General features: G+C 33.0%; 1 non-coding gene across 1 annotated transcript; it reads left to right on the top strand.

The window, feature by feature from the left end:
* Window positions 1-276: 276 nt before the first annotated feature.
* LOC118887030 lies at window positions 277-383 on the top strand. Its single transcript, XR_005017861.1, has one exon. It is a non-coding gene; the product is annotated as a U6 spliceosomal RNA (small nuclear RNA).
* Window positions 384-7,890: the final 7,507 nt, after the last annotated feature.

The following is a 7,890-nucleotide window of genomic DNA, read 5'->3' as shown; positions in this document are numbered from 1 at the left end:
TCTTGAATATCTATTCTTATATTGACTTATTAAATATAGGTCTATTAAAATTTCCTTCTAAGATATAGGTGAATTTTTCCATAGTTCTTTCTTACTATGAAGACAAAAAAATATTAACTCCCGTCTAGTGTCCTGCTAGAGATGTAATGCCCACATATAACCACTGCACCTAATGTCTTATTACATCAACACTTCAGGTCCATTTTAGACCAGTTTTCTCTAAATGTTTAAGCCATTGATATAGTTGTTTAGATTTAGTCATTATGATATACTTTAGTGCTCACTTCAGCAGCACATAAGCTAGAATTGGAACAATACAGAGAAGATTAGCATGGTCCCTGCACAAAAATAATGTGCAAATTTATGAAGCGTTCTATATTTTTACATGGTAATTGTAAAGCATAATTCTCACTGCTCTAATTCTAACCAGGATATCAAATTAAATAAAAATCATAACAATCTGTAGAAAGTAATAATTTCAAAAGGAATAATCTTTTATTTAGTTTAGTGTATTTAATTGCATTTACTTTGTTCTACTTATATACATCCATCTACTTAGTTTTTACCCTTATCTCCTCTGAATTAAAATAACTTCAACTTCTTTAAACTATCTCTTCTACATAATTTAACAAACAGAGTGCTCTTCTAACATTTTGCTATGCTACATTTCTTTTAAAGCACATTATTTTCCTAATATTCAAAATGATAATTCTGTCTACATCAATTTGTTGAGTGATTTATAAAAGAAAATCATTATTTTAGGAGCTCTAGTAAAGTCATAAATGAGCATGGCTTGACCCATTGCCTTGAGGGACTTGTAATTCAAGGAACAGAAAGATGTCTCCCAAACCCAGTTCTCTTAATAGTATCAGCTAGCTTAAAACGCACATATTTGCTTAAACAACCATTTTATTTTCGTCAAAATAATCATGTTCCTTTACATAATTCTTTATGCTTTCCAAATTGTTTTTGCATGTATCATCACATTTTCACAAGAATCCTTTTTGGAGAATTCTCCCACTTCACAGATTGGGAAATCTAGCCTCCCTGGGCCTCAGTTACTTAACTACATACTAAGTTAAAGTTGGCATCCAAAGGAGGAAAGATCTTGAGACTTTTCCTTACTCTTGTCTCTTTGCTCCTGCAAAAACAGGAAGGCTTGTCATCTGAATGGTCATGATCAAGGACAGGATTCAAAAAAACACCTAATATTAATGTCCTTTCTTATTTCTCTCCCTTGGAAGGGCAAGGGCCATTGTCTATTCCTTGAAGGAATAGAAGAAAATTCATACTAGAAGTTAGGAAATTTAGATTCTCTTCCTATTTCTCTCACTAAATGGGAAAAAAAGACTAATTTTGAGAGAAACTGTGTACTGATATTTTGTTCAGTGAAAGTAGAAAAACAGAAATCCCTTTTAGATCCTTGCCATCCATCTCCATATGAAAGATTTAAAGGGAAGAACATTAAATAACAATGTATTGCTAAAGTGGACTGGTGACTCCAGGCAGTTGATTTGACCACCAGGTTAAACTTCAGATATAAGCAGACTTATGTCTATTTCAACCTCTCTTCCCTTTAACCCACAGCTCTAGAACCACAGTCCTCAACAGTTCCTAAACCAAAAAGCTCTTAGTACCACAAACATTTTCCAAAATTTGTGGAAAACTCATTGGCTGTTAAAACATGACTGGAACTGTTTTGCAAGTGTTTCTTAGTATTGTTAAAAACAAAGCCAAGGACCCAAAAAGTAGCCAGTTTTGTAAGCTCTATGTGACCAAACTGAGACTTAATTACAATTGCAGCTCTCCCAGAAATAGAACCTTAAACTAGTCAATCAGGAATTGCCTGATCAACACGAGTTAGGTAATGTGCCTGATAGAACTCTGACATCCTGTAAAGAAAAGTAACTTTGCAATAACCAACCTGTTTTTTGGCCTAGTATAACTTCCTTGTTCCTGCTTTCTTCTGCCTATAAAAGCCTTTCATTTTGAACAGTGCCTCAGAGCTCCTTTCTATCTGCTGGGTTAAATGCTGCCCAATTCATGAATCATTGAGTAAAGCCAGTAGACCTTTAAAAATGACTCAGTTGAATTTTTTTTAACAGTTTGAATAGTCATGCTTTGTGAAGAAATGGTAGTGTGTTAAATTAAGGGTCCCTGGCCAAACCCTCACATTATTTGCACTATACTACCTTGTGAGGGGTAATGGCCCAAACGCCTTGTTATATGCAGTGAATGCCCCTTCTAAAATATCAACGATTCTGAAATCTGAAAATCATTTCTCCCTAAGGGTCTCCTCTAACCTGTGGTGTTGACTTGAACTACACAGATGGCCCAGGCAAGAACAAGACAGAGAGAGTAAAACTGTATTTTTCCTCTAAGAGACTTGGTTATGGGTCAACTTAATATTCATGTTATATGTATGTGAAAGAAGGAGATAAAGAGGGGGAGGGGAAAAGGAGAGATTATTCTTTGAATGCTGACAACATCAAAACTCCTTTATTACTCACAGCAATAGCAGTAGCAGTGTTTCACCATGTGTTCCAGATCTCTGAAATCTAGTTCCCATAGGGTGAGGTAAAGAGGGAGTGACATCTATTCTCACAGAGGTGTGTTTTTAGTTTAGGAATCCAGTCTTTTATAATGGGCAGTAAACCTGCCTGACCTTTGCTCCAGAAGCAGACATTTCCTTTGTTATATTGGATGGTACACTAATCCCCCCCATTTGCTTAGAATGTGGGTGGGGGGGAAGGAGGGGAAAAGAGGGACTATATCTTTCAAGGCTGTTCGCTCTACAAACGTCTTTGATAAGATAGTCCAGAAAAAGGTGGTCCAGGCCCTTTCTCAAAAGATGTGCAGAAATATGAGACATCTATGAAAATTGTCTCCTAACAATGTCTTCATAAGATCACATTTGTTACAAAACTAAAAATGAAGACTTCGTAAAATATTTATTTGCTTTTTAATCAAGTCTTCATGTAAATTACCCATGTTTTCACCACCTGATTATTACATATAATTAAGGGTTAACTGTTTCAATTCTCATGCCCAAATGGATAAAATTATAAACAATTTAAGCCACTCATGGGGTTTCAGAGCTGCATATGTTTTTATATAATCATACTAGTATTTCTTATGAAAAGCAACTAAATAAAATAAATTCAGAAGTCAGCTGTCATTCGTAAATGAAGAATATTATTGAATCATTCATTGGGGATATATTTTATGTGGTATGTCCCAAATATTAAGAGCTTCTTTTATTTTTAAATACTTTCTCCCTTTAAAAACGTTCACAATATTTTAACTGTTGGCAATTCTTTAATGATACGAGATAAGAATTTACTTTTTGTTGGCTAGTAATTTGAAAAGTGTTAAGAACTATTAATTCTCCCATATTTTTTACTTGAAGACAGCTATAGAAAATGATTTGCTATAATGCCAGATTCAATAAGTTGTATCTTTTAAAATTATATTTGCTTTTAAACCATATGTATACGTAGCAGTCATTTATTTATTTATTTTAGCTATAAGTAGTAATCAAATAACCACGTTTGGCCTTTAGAAATCAAATCTCCCTAAGGATTTTTACTTTATTTATTGTATAAGTGTAACTTGTTTGAAAACATAACAGATTTCTGGATTTCCCTTTTTTGAAATGGTTTGTGTTAGAAAAAGAAATAAATGCTAATAGGAATAAAGATGTAGGCTACAGTACTAGGGAAAGCAACTCTGAATATATTCATTGACAAGAATATATTATGTATAACTTTTAGAGCATATACTCACACAATTTAAGGAAACAAGGGTTTTGGAAGTGGAGGAGACAATTCAGCAAAGAAAAAGCTTTATTTTCAAAATTTGTAATGTGTTTATATTTGTATATATGTCTGTTTTTATTCATTGGTGAATTGAGGTGGCTAAACCAAAACTTATTATGAAAATAGCCCATTGAAGTCAGAAAAATAACCATTAAGTAATAATCAATAACTCATTTTAGAGTTTTAATTATTGTACCAGATTAGCCTTTGAAAATACGAGTAACAAAAGTAATGATGTGTTTAATTAACTATAGTCATTTTTTAATCCAAAAGTAATTGTAAAGCTTGAGAAATGAATAAATGATTGTTATGAGGCAATAGAAATTTTATGATAATAGTAGAACATGGATTTTCAACGTTGGTGATATTGACCCCAAGGGGGAGAAGACTGGCTTGGGAAGGGTGGAAAAACTTAGATAATACAATGGGTTTTGTTTTACCAGAGCTCAAATCTACAGATAAGCTCTTATTCCTTAGTATTTAAAATCTTTTGTTAGTGTTGTAAAAATTTTTTTCTTATGGATAATAGGTAATGAAAAAAGATCTAGAAACACTGCTGTGTAGTATGCCAATAATTTCTAACTCTATAAAGAAGTAATATTTAAAAGCGAAGTATTTTTCTGTGAGAAATAAAACACATATGTATTAAGATCTGCTTTGGGCTAGTTGCCATGACATATCTGAGATATTTTCTTTAAATAAACTAATTTTAATCTGCTCTCTCCAAAAAAAAAAAAAAAAAATTAGAAAACAGTGCCATGAAATGTTGTATCCAGATGATAGATAGATAGATAGATAGATAGATAGATAGCAGATAGGTAATTATTTAAAGCATTATTTTATTTCTCTTCAGCTGGTTTCAGTGTTTTTCAATATACAAATTGAAATATCCAAAGAGAAAATATTTAAAAATCTTGTTAATACTTTGAGCCTAGGATGGATTAATCTAAACTAATTTAATTACTGAAAAAAAAATAAACTAAATAAAATAAGCAGGGTGGATAAAAGTTCTTTTAATGGGCCTTTATTTAATCCTTTCTATAAATGTAAATTTCTAATGTATTATTTTTTGTAAGTAATTTTGTACTCCTAATATTTTGTTTCAAATTCTTAATAGTGGAGCAACACTGACATCCAGTAGTTAGTTAAGTGAATCTCAGCAACGTTTTTAGTGTTGGTAGAAATAAACACCCAAAACACACACACACACACACACAAACTCACATTCCACATCAATTTCAATAAACAGTGCTTCCAAAATACTTTTGCATTTTTCTTGTCCTGGTCTGGATAATTTTAGAATAGAGTTTCAGGCAAAAGTTAATGTCATTGCTTGTATTGTTCTACCACTCCATATGATATTTTATATTTCAGTGAATAACTCATCATTGGTTCACTGCCAAGTCGATTCCCTAAAGTTTTGCCTCCAAAGTTCAACATTAGAGTGCAAACAAGTCACTCTTTTAATTTTTCAGCCCTACTCCCAGGAGAGGGCAGTGAGGCAACAGATTAGAAAGTGAAATTGTGAAATAAAGACTAATGACATAAGGGAAATTAACACCATATTTGTCTTTGTATCTCTTTTTAGTCTAGATAATAATATTCTTCAATCAAACTATTTCCTTGAGTTATATATACAGAAAAACGTCCATTTTACTCAGGCATTCAATAGCTTCAAAAGGCATTCATCTATGGCCTGAAGATCATGTGTAATGTAGGAAACTAACAGTGCAAAATGATGTGCTAATGCTAAGGTGTATATGGCAATTAAAACTCATGACCTGGAAAAAGTGTAAACACCCCTGTGATTAAAGCATCTGAAAGGTAAATATAAAGTGAAAGTAAATAAATCACCCTGTCCACAAGTAGCTATGTTTCAGAAAGCATCGTGCCCTTTTTAATCAGTTTCTTGTTGGTAGTTACAATTAATAGTCCTATAATCTAAATGTTTGGGGGCAAATAAGGTTTGTCCTTATGCAGCCCTAATTTTCCAGTCATCTTGTACAATATTGTACACTGAAACAAATCATTCTCCTAATAACTCTCTCCTTTTAAAGTGGCCTTTCCATCAGTGTATAGCTGAGAGCTGGCCACTTGGGGCCAGGAAAGGAAGAAAAAGAGAGAACTTAATGAATTGGTAAATGCTTTTTAAAGAATTTCTGTGCATAGCTAGGAAAGTGTTTTAATTTTCTCTGGAGTTCAAGTCTTTATAGGTAGCCATCTCTTTGAATAAATGGCTACTATAATATCGTATATCTGGAGCAGGCCATATTGTACTTTCTAAAGAGAATTATAAGCAGCTAAAATTTGTTGCTTTGAAATCACTTTAGGGGTGTAAACTCTTCAAAGATATCTTTCTGCTTTGGAAATCCTTTTTCCTCTCTACATGCAATCGAATGCCTTAGATAAGCTTTTCACCAAATGGGCTGCATCCAGGAACTTGCTGTGCTTCTAATAATGACTCACCTTGCTGCTGTTCAGCTTCAGAAGAGAAAACTGCTATGGAGAACTAGCTCTAGTAGTCTGGCATAGATAATAAAACACATTTTTCTGACAGTAATCTCCCCTTCATTGTAAATTTTCACTTGGCTTCTATGAAGCTTACCATGAAAAAATAAAGTGAAGACATTATGTATGTAATTAATTTTTCTTAAGAATTGTTAATATGGAGATCAATAAATTCTTCCGGTTTGGTGCATGAGTTGCCCAGAGTATCATTGTCCTAAAAAGACTCAAGTTGACACTAGCACTGGATAGGACAGCTGTTCCCATTTCTTCCCCTGGAGGGGTCCCATGCCTTTCCTGGCAAAGAAAGGGAGCTTGACTGGCAAAAAAAGGGCTTATGCTTACATAATGCCAGTATAACCAGAGAATTATGTCAAAAACAAAATCAATTCACAAAAGAAAATTGGCATCACAAAATGAAATAATATTCTTTACATGGCATTGATAGTTTGTAATACAAATCTGCAAATTAATCAATAATGATGAATACAAAGCATATTATGAATCTTGACATTTCACATTTTATCATACTATTCTGACAACTGTCGATTGTGAAGATGCTTAAAAATATGTTTCTTTTTCTCATCCCACTGTATTCTTTAGGGCTTGATATAAAATTAAACATTCATTATTCAATAATTATTGATCTAGTGCTTACTATATGCCAGACCCTTGATAACAGCGAAGAACTTATAGATGCAAAAGATCGACTCCTGACTTTATTCCTCATTGTATCTCCAGCACCTAGAACCATGACTGCTCCATAATAGGCCATAAAAGTTTGTTGAAAAATAATTTGTAAACTATTGACTATGTCTAAGCCTGAGGATGTTCTTATGTTACCCTCACTGCTTATATAATGGGGGTCAAAATAGACTTCAGGGAGTCTACCAAACTGTCAGTTTATAAGGAAAATGTGTCAGGAGCAGCTGGGAATGGAACATAGATAGGGATGGTGAACATTTTGTGGTTTAGAGTAAATGTATTCCAAGCACTGGAGGTAAGGGGTCAGTGACATTTTTCTAAGTAGCAATACTATTTAAGTCATTCCCTTCTTTCTCAAATCCAGAGAGATGTATAAAATATTGCCATGGTTCAATTGCTGCAGATAAATCGAATTAGGAGCGAGATACCCCTTTAGCATGTGTAAGACTATGTGACATAGCAAACAGAAAACAATATTACAGAGCTATAAAAATATAATTAATGCTGGTTGTATTTTAAAGACACATTTGGATAGTTACAGAGACATAAATTTATAGCAGCAAATTAATTAATTAATTAGGGCTCAAACTGAAGTGAGTCCATATACATCATGTATGGGAATGAAATACAGAATTTGATCATTGAAAATGAATCAGATGAGAAAAGAAGATAACCATATAATGTCAGCAAGGAGATATCTCCCCTGTCCCATTTTGCTTTATGTAATAAGCACAGTGCCAAAATGATAAGGCATTTATAGGTAACACTAGAATTGCACAGTAATCATGCCTATATATTAGTTCTAGTATGTATGTATGTATAACACACACATATAATACTGTTATTAAATTTATAAAAATCA

The sequence above is a fragment of the Balaenoptera musculus genome, chromosome 1 (genome assembly GCF_009873245.2).
Source record: "Balaenoptera musculus isolate JJ_BM4_2016_0621 chromosome 1, mBalMus1.pri.v3, whole genome shotgun sequence".
Classification (NCBI taxonomy): domain Eukaryota; kingdom Metazoa; phylum Chordata; class Mammalia; order Artiodactyla; family Balaenopteridae; genus Balaenoptera; species Balaenoptera musculus.
The sequence above is the reverse complement of the archived record's forward strand: the minus strand, read 5'-3'. Positions and strand labels throughout refer to the sequence as shown.